General features: G+C 48.9%; 1 protein-coding gene and 1 non-coding gene across 10 annotated transcripts in view; one reads left to right on the top strand and one right to left on the bottom strand.

Moving 5' to 3' along the window:
- GATAD2A (GATA zinc finger domain containing 2A) overlaps window positions 1-14,689 on the top strand; it is a 122,516-nt gene that overhangs the window by 44,267 nt on the left and 63,560 nt on the right. For 4 of the 9 annotated variants that reach the window (XM_032271233.1, XM_032271232.1, XM_032271231.1 and 1 more), the window contains exon 2: window positions 8,175-8,262. The exons of the other annotated variants lie outside the window; for them this stretch is intronic. The gene's annotated coding sequence lies outside the window, so the exon portion shown is untranslated. The remainder of the gene's footprint in view (window positions 1-8,174; window positions 8,263-14,689) is intronic. 9 annotated transcript variants of the gene reach the window in all.
- Window positions 10,964-11,066, bottom strand: LOC116544705. Its single transcript, XR_004266002.1, has one exon. It is a non-coding gene; the product is annotated as a U6 spliceosomal RNA (small nuclear RNA).

The following is a 14,689-nucleotide window of genomic DNA, read 5'->3' as shown; positions in this document are numbered from 1 at the left end:
GGCGGGTGGATCACGAGGTCAACAGATCGAGACCATCCTGGTCAACACGGTGAAACCCCGTCTCTACTAAAAATACAAAAAATTAGCTGGGCATGGTGGCGCATGCCTGTAATCCCAGCTACTCAGGAGGCTGAGGCAGGAGAATTGCCTGAACCCAGGAGGCGGAGGTTGCAGTGAGCCGAGATCGCGCCATTGCACTCCAGCCTGGGTAACAAGAGCGAAACTCCGTCTCAAAAAAAAAGAAAAAAAAGATTTGGGGTCGATAAGGAGTTTGGAACTACTGTGTGCACTGCCCAGGCAGCTGCTGGGAGCCTGGGTAGAAACAGTAAGAGGAGCATCCAGATAGAGGTGGAGGTATTTTGAGGAACAAGATTAATCATAGTAATAAAGAAGTGGTTGCTTCTGTTTCAGAAGCTGCCTGGTACCAGGACCATCGGTCCTCAGGATGGTCTGGAGGCCTGAAGAGGGGAAGGTTTCCAGGCAGGCAGGCAGACTCCCCAGGAGGGCATTGGGGCCCACTGTTTAACTGCCAAGAGAGCCAGACTGGGCAGAATGTGTCAGGAGGAAGCTCTTGAGCATTTGGGATGGTTTGGAGAGAGGCCCGGAATGCCAAGGAGGGAGGGAGGGTAGGGCTCTGGATCCGCATAAGGACTGTGACTGGGGGTTTTAGGGTGGGACACAGCCTCTGCCATAAGAAAGGAGGTGGGGAGTGCAGAGTATGAGCGTCATTGACACGGGCAGTTCTCAGTTCTCAGTGGCGGCCCGAGGTAGGCCCTTCATACACAAGACCACTACAGCTCCCCAGATAGCCTGCTGGGGTGGGGCAGGAGGGGCATTGGCCCAGCCCCAAAGCGCTGTGCTCACTTCAGGGGCTGCGTCCATGGCTGTAGTCTTGCCTATCTCCATGTGGCTGCTTCCTGGCACTGGCTCACTATTTTAATTAAAGACAGCATTTGTATGGTCACGTTTTTGCCTCCAGCCAGTGGTGGAAACCTCTTGGTTGGGTCCTGACAACTCCTGGTGGTCCCCATTTTGCAGTCTTCTCCTCCTTGCCTATTTGGGTGTTGGATGAGGTGATGCGCAAGTGCCCTGTGTCCTTGGAGCGGGGAGCCTTTGGGAAGTGGGATGCTTGTTGTCAAGTAGCAAGTTTCAGCAAAAAGAGTTCTAGCGCAGTAGTCCCTAGGGCAGGTGGGAGAGCTTGGCTGAGTAACAGGTACCTGAACCCAAAGGACAGGTGGGAGCTAGGAGGGGCTCTCCTGGCCGTGGGAAAGGTGCATGCAAAGGCCTGGCACCGGGGTGGGGGTGGGTAGGCAGGCGTGCTGGGTCTGAGGAATCAGAGGCCAGGTGGTTGGAGCCAGGAGCATGGAGTGTGTGTGCTCCCGCACAGGCATGTAGCACACCTGTGGCTGAAGTGGGCCGGGCCTCGAAGGCCATGGTGAGGTGCTGTGACACTGGAAGGACCTGGGGCATTAAGAAGGGCCGTGCTGGTTCATTATGGGGAGTGGAAGATGGTGGAAGTGGAAGACAGCCAGTACATGCCTTAGGCCTCTGGCCTGCCCCTGCTTGTCTCCTCCCTCAGGGAGACTGTGGTTCCCATAGTTGAGGGAGGAGACAGGCAGGGGCAGACCAGGGGCTTACAACAGGTACTAGCTGTCACCCTAATTGGAATCTCAATTTGAGAGCAGAGGTGGGAACCCTGGCCTCCAGTGTCGGCTCTGGTTGCCAAGGATGGGCTTGTGTGGCTAGCCTTACCATTGGCTCTTGGTCCTCCTGGGGCTGATTCTCCGCATCTCTAGTCTGCCAAGTCATACTCTTCCCCACAGAGGGTTGATGGGGCTCTGTGCTTTGGGGAGAGTGGGGACTGCTTATGTCCTCGGGGACCGAGCTGAACACCATCTCAATGTGCCTCCCCTGGCTTCTTGGCGGCAGCTTGTTGCTGTTTAGGGCTACCTCTGTCTCTTTACTGAGTAGCTCATTGGGCACAGTTTCCCCCTGACCCCTCTTCAAGTCTCAGTATTTTTGGGATTTGGGCCTTACTGTCCCTGTTGTAGGTGGGAACAGTGTGTTCTCGAGTACTGACATGGCTGTTTCCCAGAAACACCTTCGTTACTAGGACAGAAGGCAGGCAGTAGTGTGCTGACCCCACGCTGGCAAACTGGATCCGTGGCCCCTGCTAATTCTTTTCCAGCCAGCACAGGGTAGAACATCCTGACTTTCTGGGCTTCCTCAGGATGATCTGCTGTTGCCTTGCTTCAGTTTCTTCTTTTCTGATTGAGCTGGGACTTCCCACACTGACAATTTGATGGCGCATTTGCTAGGACCATTAGCAGAGAGGGTCTGAGTGACCCTGTGAAGGGAGCATTCAGTTTGTGCAGGACCTAGGAGAGGGGCGGGAGAAGGTGAACGGTGTTGTTGGGTTTCATCTTGGGTGTTGTTGGTCATGTCATGTTCCTAGGATTGGACTGGAGCCAGGGTGTAAGTGTTTGGGTGCAGAGCTAGTTGAAAAATTCTAGAGGCAGCACAGGTGTTTGGTGACTGCAGATGGTGATAGGTCAGTGGGTCTAGGAAGGGATCCAGGGAAGGGAAAACGGGGCTTCCTGGGGCACCTGGTAGAGCCCAGGCTTCCTGATAGGTGCTGACAGCCCGAGAGACACCATTGCTGTACCAGCCGTGGGTGCCGCAACCCCAGCATCCCCATGGAACCAGAGTTCCCCAGATAGTGGCCAGTGTCTGGCCATGTGTCCTTCCCTCAAAAGGACCTCACTTGCCTGAACTTGAGAGGATAAAATGGCAGGAAAGGACTTTTGTTGCCCAAAGTAACAGTGACTTGATTTCATGTAAATTGCCATGGCTACCTTCTCACCAAGGTTGATCTTCCCTCAGTTTGAGAAGTCCTTGTGTTTGGGTGGGTTGTAGGGTAGGGTGTGTGTGTGTGTGTGTGTGTGTGTGTGTGTGTGTGTGTGAAGTGCAGTACCCAGGTGCAAGGTCAAAGCCAAACCATAATGACATATCAAGGGAGTGGAAGAGTCTCTTATGAGCTGGTAATTGTGTACTTAACGGTTACTTGATACTGCTTTAAATGTATGGGTTGGAAATAAAAACAGTAAAAGCTCTCTGAACCCAGCCAAGCGGGATGGATGGCAAAACAGGCCAAATGGTAGATTAGTGAAAAGCGATTTCAGTATTTTTCAAGAAATGCTGCTAGTTGGGATCATGCTGAGTGGTCTTCTGCTTGGTCTCCTCCTTTGTGAATCTTGCATTGATTGTGGTTGGGGGGCAGACCGCTGCAGTGGGCCTCTCAGATTGGCTCCTCTTTCAGGGTTAAACTATCCCTGCTCGTCCATTCAATAAATATTTATTAAGCACCAGGTATGTGTCAGACACTATTCTAGGTGCTTGAACTAAAATCAGGCATCAGGCAGACAGATATCCCTGCCCTTGTGGCATGTACATTATTGCTGGGTGAGAAAGTCCATCCACGACACAGTAGCTGTGTGGTGTGGAGTGTGGGAGGGGCAGGTGCTATGGAACAAGAGGAGCAGGGTGCGGGGGGAATGGTGGGTGGGGTGGGCCTCTGTGAAGAGACATTTGAGCAAAGGAGGGGGTGGGGGGAAATCACATGGAGGGGCTGGTTTTTTTTTTTTGTTTCTTTTTTTTTTTTTTTTGAGATGAAGTTTTGCTCTTGTTACCCAGGCTGGAGTGCAGTGGCGTGATCTTGGCTCACCACAACCTCCACCTCCCGGGTTCAAGCGATTCTCCTGCCTCATCCTCCCGAGTCTCTGGGATTACAGGCCTGTGCCACCACACCCGGCTAATTTTGTATTTTTAGTAGAGACGGGGTTTCTCCATGTTGTCCAGGCCAGTCTCGAACTCCTGACCTCAGGTGATCCACCTGCTTCTATTTCCTAAAGCGCTGGGATTACAGGCTTGAACCACTGTATTTGACAGTGGTTATTTTTTAAAGGTCGTTTTCAATTTGGGATGCAGATTGAATAATTAATTGTTTGTTGAAATGGCATAACTGGGATTTTGTTTAAAACATAAAAAGGCCTCAAAGTGGGGAGGGTCCTGGTGTGTTGCAGGCATGGCCAGGAGGCCCGTATGGGTGGAACAGAGTGAGCAGGCTGATGTGGGGATGGGGTTCGTGGGTCTGCAGGCATTGTGTGGGCCTCTGGGATTTAGGAGAGGACAGGCTTCACTCTGAGTGAACTTTGAGCCCAGGAGTGAAAGCAGAGAGTACAGTTTGGAGGACAGTGTGGCCAGCAGAGGTGTGAGGAGTGGTTCAGCTTTAGATATATGTAATGGCAGAACCAACAGGCTTTCCTGACGGACTGGATGGTCGGGGGGGGTAGTCTGCCCAAAGGGATAACTCCAAATTTTAATCTCAGCAACTGGAAGAATGGATTTGCCACTAGCTGACTCAGAAAGCAGTGGTAGAGTGTGGAAGTCTGAGGTTATCTTAAGACTTCTTACCAGTTGCACGATAGGTAACCCGGATGTACTGTGTTTGTTGTGATTTTATCTTCCTCCACGTCCGTGGGGTTACCTGCCCCTAGGAAGATGTGATCTTGTGCATCTTGTGTTCACCCAGAGTAGGGTACTTAGATTTTTGTTGAGTATCAGCGATCCACATGTGTGCATGTATTCTCTCTGCGTCTTTGTGTCCACGTCACACTATCTTGGTGTAGCTTTATGTTAAGTCTCGAAATCAGTTGGGTAAATCCTCCAAATTTGTGCCTGTTTTTCCATGTTGTTTTCATTATTTTAGCTCCATTGCCCTTCCATGTAGATTTTGGAGTCAGGTTGTCATTTCTTCAAACCATGTGCTGGGAATTTTTGATTGAGATTGCATTCAATCTGTAGATCAGTTTGGGAGAAATTGATACCTTCTGACCCATAAACAAGACACATCTCTTCATGTACTTCAGTTTTCTTTCTTTTTTTTTTTCTGAGACAAAACTGTTTTACAAAAGTGAGGCTCTCATGATTCATTCATGCAACAGCAACTTTAGAAACATCTTTTAAATGTGTATCCTTAGAGTATATAGCATACAACAGAAATTGATGAAAAGTATAACACTAAAATAAAATTGTTCACATTTATTACTGCAACTAGTGCCTCCCCATACCCCTCCCTCCCCCCCTTTTTTGGAGACACGGTCTTGCTCTGTTGCCCAGGCTGGAATGCAGTGGCACAATCATGGCTCACTGCAGCCTCCTGGGCTCAGGTGATCCTCCCACCTCAACCTCCAAAGTAGCTGGGACCACAGGTGCATGCCACCACTCCCAGCTAATTTTTAAATTTTTTTGCAGAGATGGGGTTTTGCCATGTTGCCCATGCTGGTCTCAAACTCCTGAGCTTAAGCCATCCCCCCACCTTGGCCTCCCAAAGTGCTGGAATTATAGGCGTGAGCCGCCATGCCCGGCCTTCTTTCATTTTTTTATTGTTGCTTCATTGTAGTTTCTTTATCCGTATTTCACCATTTTCGTGCTAACGAAAAGACTTTTTTTCAGGTTCTGAGTTCTGATTGATTGGTGCCCGTGTGTAGAAACATAGCTGATTTTTATATATCGACCTTAATGCTGCAACAGAGCAGCACAGGGGACCTGCTTCTGAGGCTTCCCGCCTCTGGGGCAGAGAGGCCTTGGGTTAGCAGATACAAAAGAATTAGCACTAGTGCTGCTGCCCATTGGGTTTCCCAGCCTGAGTGGGGCTAAAAAGAGCAGCGGAAAGGGTTCTTTGCAAGGAGTTAGCCCTGTACCTCATTCAGGAGGTGCTCAGAGGTCTTTCCATAGAGTTCACTGGTGTTGGCCCCTGTCCCTATTTTTGCAAGTTCTGTGGGAGTGTTTCTCACCATCCATCAGCTGTAAATTGCTGTGAACCCAGTTTAAAAATAAAGGTTTCATATCAGAGCAAGCTTCTGGTAGTCATGTGGGTGCAAAGAATGACAACAGAGGTGATGTTGACGCTGTTCGGCAAGCTACAACTGACAGAACTGCCTGGGAGTCTGGGATTTGGCTGGTTCCTAAGCTTCAGCCTCTGGCCCACAGCCCTGGATGTCTTACATCACAAACCGGAAGTGGAAGTCCAGAGGCACTCTGTTTATGACCTTGGAAGAGAAGTTCCTGAACATTGTTGAGCCTTAGTTTTCCTGACTGTAAAGTAGGCAGCCCCTTCCTCTGGACATAAGCTCTATCGGGATGACCATGACCTTTGGTGTTAGAAGTGAAGCCCTCTCAATATGAGAGGTGAAGTCTGCCCATTCCAATGCACATCATGCCCTCCTCTTCTTGAGGATCAAGCTTGCGTTGGCTCCACCAGGAATGGTGGCTGGTTTCTTTGGGGTCTGTGACAGACAGCATGATGGTGAGGAGGTTACATGTGGAGAATGAGACCTGGGTGAGCCCTGGGTGCTGCGTATGTGCTGTGTGACCCTGGGCAAGTTCCTGATTACCAGGCATATCAGATCCCTTATCTGTAAAAGGGCATGATCCAGGAACCCGCCTCTATGGTTGCCTTGGGGATTCACAGAGATGCTGCATGAGCACAGTACCTGGAACATACTCCTAAGTACCTACTGATCGCTAGGTGTTACTGTTTGTGGGTTGTTTGTTTTTCTGAGACATGGTCTCACCCTCACCCAGGCTGGAATGCAGTGGTGGGATCTTGGCTCCCTGCAGCCTCAACCTCCTGGGCTGAGGTGATGATTCTCCCACCTCAGCCTCCCAAGTAGCTGGGACCACAGGCACACGCCACCACAACCGGCTAATTTTTGTATTTTTTGTAGAGACAGAGTTTTGCCATGTTGCCTGGGCTACTCTCAAACTCCTAGGCTCAAGCAGTCCTCTTGCCTTGGACTCCCAAAGTGTTGGGACTACAGGCGTGAGCCACCGTGCCTGACCTTTTTCTGTTTTTAATGTCATTACTATTATAATAAAACCCTTGGGGCAGGCGCAGTGGCTCACGCTTGTAATCCGAACACTTTAGGAGGCCGAGGTGGGTGCATCGCCTGAGGTCAGGAGTTTGAGACCAGCCTGGCCACCATGACAAAACCCTGTCTCTACTAAAAATACAAAAATTAGCCGAGTATGGTGGCAGGCGCCTATAATCCCAGCTACTTAGTAGGCTGAGGCAGGAGAATCACTTGAACCCGGGGAGCGGAGGTTGCAGTGAGCTGAGATCATGCCATTTCACTCCAGCCTGGGCGTAAGAGTGATACTCTGTCTTGGAAACAAAATAAAACACAACAAAAAACCTGGCCAGGTGCAGTGGCTCACACCTGTAATCCCAGCACTTTGGGAGGCCAAGGCAGGCGGATCACTTGAGGACGGGGGGAGTTTGAGACCAGCCCGACCAACATGGAGAAACCCTGCCTCTACTAAAAATACAAAATTAGCTGGACGTGGTGGTGCATGCCTGTAGTCCCAGCTACTCGGGAGGCTGAGGCAGAAGAATTGCTTGAACCCAGGAGGTAGAGGTTGTGGTGAGCAGAGATTGCACCATTGCACTCCAGCCTGGGCCACAAGAGTGAAACTCCATCTAAGGACTGGGCCCAGTGGCTCACGCCTGTAATCCCAGCACTTTGGGAGGCCGACACGGGTGGATCACAAGGTCAGGAGATTGACATCATCCTGGCCAACATGATGAAAACCTGTCTCTACTAAAATACAAAAAATTAGCTGGGCATGGTGGCCCATGCCTGTAGTCCCAGCTACTTGGGAGACAGGCAGGAGAATTACTTGAACCGGTGAGTTGGAGGTTGCAGTGAGCTGAGATCGCACCATTGCAGTCTACCCTGGGCAACATATGAAACTCTGTTTCAAAACAAAATAAAACAAAATGAAAAACCTTGAACTGTTTATCTGCATTTAGTAGAGGAAAGATGAAAGTAATTGTGTTTCATCGTGTGGCTGCTTTTTAAGTCCCCAGCTGTGTTGGTGAGGACAGTGTCTGCAACGCTGGCGTTGTTTGGTTGGCGCTGTATTGTGTCATACCTCGAAGATCAGTAGAAAGTTGTTTCCTCTGACTGTCCCTGTTGCGGAAAGTAGCTGAGGCAGAACTCTGGAAATCATTTTGCCATGTAATGTCAGGGGTTAGGGACATTTTAGAATTGCCAGTATGTTCCAGAAACCTTCCTTGGAAACAGTGTTTCTTTCTCTATCCTTCGCTTTAGGTTGGTCAGCACATTGTCTCAAGTAGCCTTTGACGTCGCTGTGGCCATGGCCAACTGGTAGGACCAGCACCCCATACCCCGAAGCCAGGTGAGTGCCTGGGATCTAGTGTCTGTGGAGTGAAGGCAGCATGCATCCAGCAGGCCTCGGTCAGCTTCTAGGACACTTTAAACTGAGTGCTGCTTCAGCCACCTCCTCAGAAGATGGAGGGAAGCAGGCCCCCTTGAATCGCACACTGTGCCATTTCTAAGGGGCTGCCTGGCCCTTCCCCTCAAGTCTCAGGGAAGAAGAACCCATTCTAATTGGTCATTCATCTGAAAACCCTAGGCCTAAATAGGATGAGCCTGTCCTCTCTGAGGGTCAGGGGCAGAGGGTGATTCTGGCCAGTGGCCTTTGCCCTCTGGCCATTCCCATGATTTCCCAACATTGATAGACACTGTTAGATTTTTTTTTTCCTTAATCACCGGAAAGCATGGGGCCCTGCACTGGTTCTTGGAGCTGGTTGTCCTTACCTTGCCCTGTACCTCATGGCAAAGCTGAGCTGCCCCTGCTGGGTGGAGCTCTTATGCGAAGACTGTCAAGAGCTGTCTGAACCTACCAGGGCATTGCTGGATACCTCGGATTTTCTCTGTTACACACATCAAGCCTGGTCAGCGACATTTTGGCCCTGGGCTACCCTACCTGGAGCACGCAGAACTGGGAGATGTTTTAGAACTTGGAGGCAGCTCCTGGGTCAGCTGTTCCCTTTTATAGACCGGGACACACATGGGCCAGAGTTAGCAGGTGACTTGCCTAGAGGTTTATGCCCCATCTAACAGAACCTTGCCAGCCACACAGTATGAGATGTGGGCGCTCTGCTGACCATGGTACATAACAAGTGTTGGGGTCAGTTTTGTGAGGTTTCAGCTTTTATCTTCATATGGCAAGAAAATATGGGCATGGTCACGTGATTCTGTTGTTCAGGAAAACATTTCCAGAATGTTCTCCAAACAAAACTTTCCCGGTGCTTCCATTTTTATTTTTGAGACAGGGTCGCACTGTGTCACCCAGGCTGGAGTGCAGTGGTGGGATCTTGGCTCACTGTAGCCTCGAACTCCTGGGATCAAGTGATCCTCCTCGACTCAGGCTCCTGAGTAGTTGCAAATACAGACACGTGCAATCACACTCAGATAATTTTTGTATTTTTTTGTAGAGACAGAGTTTGCCGGGTTGCCAAAGCTGATCTCGAACTCCTGGCCTCAAGTGATCCTTGTGCTTTGGCCTCCCAAAGTGTTGGGCATACAGGCATGAGTCACCATGCCCCGCCAAAAAAATGTTTTTGCAGCCTATTTGCTTACCATACAATTGACTCATTTAAAGTGTGCAATTCAGTTCTTTTTAATATGCATATTCAAGTGTTCTACAACTGCCGCCTCTGTTTCATTCCAGAACATTTTCATTACCTCAGAAAGAAACTGCATACTCATTAGCAGTCCCTCCTCATTTCCCCTTCCCCTTTCTCCTGATGACCCCTCATCTACTTTCTGCCTCTGTTGATTTACCTGTTGTGGACATTTGTTGTAAGTGGCCTTTTGCGTCTGCCTTGTATTATTCAGTGTGTTTTCAAATTTCATCTACATTGTAAGCATGAATCAGTGCTACTCTTTTTGTGACTAAATGATATTATATGGAGGGACCACATTTTGTTCATTCATTGATGGACATTTGGGTTGTTTCTGCTTTTTTAGTTACTGTGAATAGTGCTGCTTTTAACATTCGTGTACAAGCTTTTGTTTGAATACCTGTGTTGTGTTCTTCTTAGTATATACCTGAGGTGCAATTACTGGATCATATGGTAACTCTCCGTTAAACTTTTTTTTAGGAATTATCAGACTGTTACCCATGGCGCCTACCCTATCTTATGTTCCCCCACATTTACCACACAGGGCTCCCAAAGCTCTTCGGAGATAAGGTCAGACTCAAAGTCTGCCAGTTTTCTACCAAGAGATGAGACTTGTCAGAGCCTGTTACCTGGTGCTGGTGCCATTGTGCCATAACTTCCATTTGGGGATGTCAGGCATTAGCAGAGACAGGAGGACTAGGGACTCAGTGTCACAAAGCCACACAGCTTTCATCGTGTTTGCTCACCCCGTTTTTGTTTTTTGGTTTGTTTTTTTTTTTTTTTTTTGAGACAGAGTCTTGCTTTGTCGCTCAGGCTGGAGTGCAGTGGCACCATCTTGGCTCACTGCAACCTCTGCCTCCTGGGTTTTCAAGCAATTCTCCTGCCTCAGCCTCCCAAGTAACTGGGACTATAGGTGTGTGCCACCACACCCAGCTAATTTTTTGTGTTTTTAGTAGAGATGAGGGTTTCACCATGTTAGCCAGGATGGTCTCGAAAACTCCTGATGTCATGATCCACCCGCCTCAGCCTCCCAAAGTTTTGGGATTACCGGCATGAACCACCGCCTCCGGCCACTCACCTCCTTTTTGGAGACAGGGTCTTGCTCTGTCACCCAGGCTGGAGTGCAGTAGTGTGTTCTTGGCTCACTGCAGCCTCAACATCCTGGGCTCAAGTGAACCTCCCATGTCATCCTCCTAAGTAGCTGGGACTACCAGGTGCGGACCACCATGCCCAGCTTGAGCTCACCTCCTTTTTATTGAGGGGAAAGCACTCACAGCCAGCCCAGGGAAGCGAGTGACTGCCTCTTGTCCTGTAACCCAGGGCATTGTCCGAGGGCAGCAGGGCTGGCTTTGGTTTCTCCCAGGCCCAGGCTGGGTACCTGCCCCCCCACCCAACGCTTTTTTTTTTTTTCTTTTAATGGAACGCTTCACTAATTTGGATGTCATCCTTGTGCAGGGACCATCCTATTCTCTGTATCATTCCAATTACTGTTATTATTTTTTTTTGGTAGTATATGTGCTGCCAAGGTGAGCGCCTGCCTGGCCCTTTCTTTACTCAGAAGCACATGGTCTGAGCAGTAGGTACTTGTTAATGAATAAATGAATGGAGAAAACCTTTCTCTTCTCTGTCACCAGCCAGTAGGGAGAACCTCGTCATAGCATTCAAGCAGTCAGTTTGGGAGTTCAGAAGGGAATTTCCAGGGGCCATCCCACGTTTCCCTTTGGCCCGTGCATGAAGGGACTTGATGGAAAAGGACAATCTAAACAGTCGTGGCATGCGATGCTTAGTGGTCACACAGGCAGAAGGCACCCTTGAGTAATTATTTCTTCAGGACTTAGAAAATGTGTCAGCTTGTATGTACTCTTTGTTATGGGTGTGTAAGACAGCCCAGCAATCAGTCCATCAGAGTTGACTGATTTTAGTTTTCTCCACAAAATGCAGGTTTCACCCACTCTTGGGTGTGTCTCACTCAGCACTAGCCCACACTTGCTTTCAGTTGAAACTATGGACTGTGATCTGCTGGGGTGTCCCCATTCCTGCCACCCAGGACCACATGGGCACAGTGGAATGAGCAGGGCTGGAGGAAGGCTGGCCCACGATGTGCCCAGCAGCTCTCTCCAGTGCCTGAGGCACAAGGTCTACACACAACACCCACTTGTGTGCACATTTGTTCCTGTGGGCCCAGGGTCGGTCTTACCTGCTCATGGACTTGGTGTCTGCCCTTGAATTTGGCCTGTCAGGTCCTTTTTGTTCAGCAGTCACACACTGCCTAGTGCTGGGTGTTAAGGATCAAAAATGGGTATGACTATAGAAAAGCAGATCGCATCACAGGACAGGTAATGCACATGGGCCAAGGTGCGAATGATGCTCAGTCTTTCTGATATAAGAATCCTGCACGTTGGAGTGCCACCAAGTCATTTCTGACTTTTCGGTTGGCAGACATCTGGAGTAGACACTGTTCTAGTGGTGGGAATCAGATAGTGCGGTGGTAGTTGCTTTTGGGATTCACAGCTCCTCTCAAGGGTATTTGTAACATCTAGCAAAAGGACAGGTGGCCAGGCCTAGTGGCTCACGCCTATAATCCCAGCACTTTGGGAGGCTGAGGTGGGTGGATCATTTTTAAGTCAGGAGTTCGAGACCAGCCAGGGCAACATGGTAAAACCCCGTCTCTACTAAAAATACAAGATTAGCTGGGTGTGGTGGTGCACACTTATAATCCCAGTTACTTGGGAGGCTGAGGCAGGAGAATTGCTTGAACCTGGGAGGCAGAGGTTGTAGTGAGCCAAGATCACTTCTCTGCACTCCAGCCTGGGTGACAAAGTTGAGACTTTGTCTCAAAAAAAAAAAAAAAAAGACTTGTTTATTCTTTGCTCCAGCAGATCCACTTCTGGAAATGTATCCCAAACATGGTTAGAAATAAGGAAGGATTGTGACAAGGACTGTGTTCATTACAACATTCAGAAACAAACAAAGCTGGGAATGACTTAGATGTGTTAGTAGATGGGCTGAGCGACTCCTGGTGGTGGATCTTCCTGTAGGGTAGTGCCTGAGCCCCTGAGTGAAGGGAGGAGTCGGTAGTGATTTCATTTGTGGTGACAGGATTTCTAAGGTGAGGTGACAAGCAGAAAAAAGAATAATGTAAATGAAGAAGAGACGGAGTGTGCTGTCACTTACCTAAGGAAAGTTGGTGTGGGGGGGGAGGTTGTTCCCCTTATTTTTATAAACCATAAAGGAACTGCATGGTTGCCTCTAACAGAAGGGATGGAAGAGGGCACTGGGAGACTTCTTCACATGTTCTTTCTTTGTGGCATCATGTACATGCATTACAATTATGAAACAAAAGCCAAGTGGAGCCAGTGGAGGGGGGAAGCAATCCCTAAAAACCAAAGATAAAAGCAAGTGAATCTAGATGCATTTCAGTTGTGAGGCACATTGATGACTTGACCTCTCAGGACTTATTTCTGATAACTGTAAAACATAGTAGTTTGTCTGTCACTGTTTCGGTGAGATCGCAATAAGAACAAACACGTTTCTTAAAATCTTAAACTTTTTTTGGAATTGTCGTTTTGGTTTCAGGGTAACAGTATTACTCCTCTTGTATATTGTAAGAGGAAACAAGTAATTAATGTCACTAAGAACCAAAATTTTCTGCGCAAAGGAAAAATGCAAATATAAAACCCAAAGCACTAGGGTTTTTTTGTTTGTTTGAGGCAGGGTGTTGCTCTGCTACCTAGGCTGGAGTGCAGTGGCGTGATCATAGCTCACTGTAGCCCCCAGCAGTCCATCTGCCTCAGCCTCCCAAGTAGCTGGGACTATAGGTACACTACCATGCCCGGCTAATTTTTAAATTTGTGTTGTAGATAAGGGGTTTTACCATGTTGTCCAGACTGGCCTTGAACTCTTGAGCTCAAGTGATCCTCCCACCTCAGCCTCCCAAAGTGCTGGAATTGTAGGCGTGAGCCACTGCACCTGGCCAAGACCTGAAGTATTTTAAGTAAAACGCTTAATTCTGATTCTGCACAGGGAACATGGTAATTGTGTAAGGCACTACTGAGGTTGTATCAGAAGGACCCCCGGGGCCCCACTGGCACGGATGGAACAAGTGAGAGTGAACAAGAACAAGGAACCCCTGAGTTAGATGTGTTAAAAATCCAAGGGGCTGGCCAGGCAAGGCGGCTCACACCTGTAATCCCAGCACTTTGGGAGGGTGAGACAAGTAGATCATTTGAGGTTTGGAGTTCATGACCAGCCTGGCCAACGTGGAGAAACCCGTCTCTACTAAAAATATAAAAATTAGCTGGGCAATAGTGATTCATGCCTGTAATCCCAGCTACTTGGGAGGCTGAGGCAGGAGAATTGCTTGAACCTGAGAAGCAGAGGTTGCAGTGAGCCAAGATTGCCCCACTGCACTCCAGTCTGGGTGACAGATTTTAAGACCCTGTCTCAAAAAAAGGAAAAAAAAAAAAACAAGAAAAAAAAAAAACAAGGGTTTAAGCTGGTTGTGGTTATGCGCACCTGCCGTCCTAGCTGTTCCAGAGCCTGAGGCCGTGAGATTGCTTGAGCTCAGGAGTGTGAGTCCAGCCTGGGCAATGTAGCGGGATCCCCAGCTGAACACAAGCAAAAACCCCCCACAGTTTCTTTTGGTGCTTAAAGGACAAGAAAGAAAGTCAACAATCCCCTTTGGTAGGTGTTAGGGAGCCAGCTTGTTTTGAAAATGGATAGAGGGAAAGCAGCAGGCATGTTTTCTGCATCTTCTCTGTGGGCTGCATGCTCCAGGAAAGAAACCATGGGTGAGGGCAAGGTTCCCTTGCAGGGCAGCGCTGGCCCACAGAACTTCCTAGGATGACAGGGATGCTCCACCTGCTGCCCTCCGTGGCACTTGACATAGCATGACTGAGGATGCCGAGTTTAATTTTGTCTATTTAAATAGCCACATGTGGCTAATGGGCAGCACAGCTGTTGATATATTTTAGCAAATTATTATGAAATGACAAAACTTTAAGTTTATTGCAGGCACCTCGTGAATTGGGGGGGGGGGTTCCAGACTATGAGGTCCAGACAGTGATTCTCCCTGGCTGCTAGGCCCCAAGGAGGGTGTCCTCTGCTTCTACAGGAATGCATACTCATCACGCTTCA

Source organism: Sapajus apella, unplaced genomic scaffold (assembly GCF_009761245.1).
Source record: "Sapajus apella isolate SASKATOON/1434 unplaced genomic scaffold, GSC_monkey_1.0 scaffold227, whole genome shotgun sequence".
In the NCBI taxonomy this organism is placed as follows: Eukaryota; Metazoa; Chordata; class Mammalia; order Primates; family Cebidae; genus Sapajus; species Sapajus apella.
Note: the sequence above shows the minus strand (reverse complement) of the source record. Positions and strands in the feature narration are given on the sequence as shown.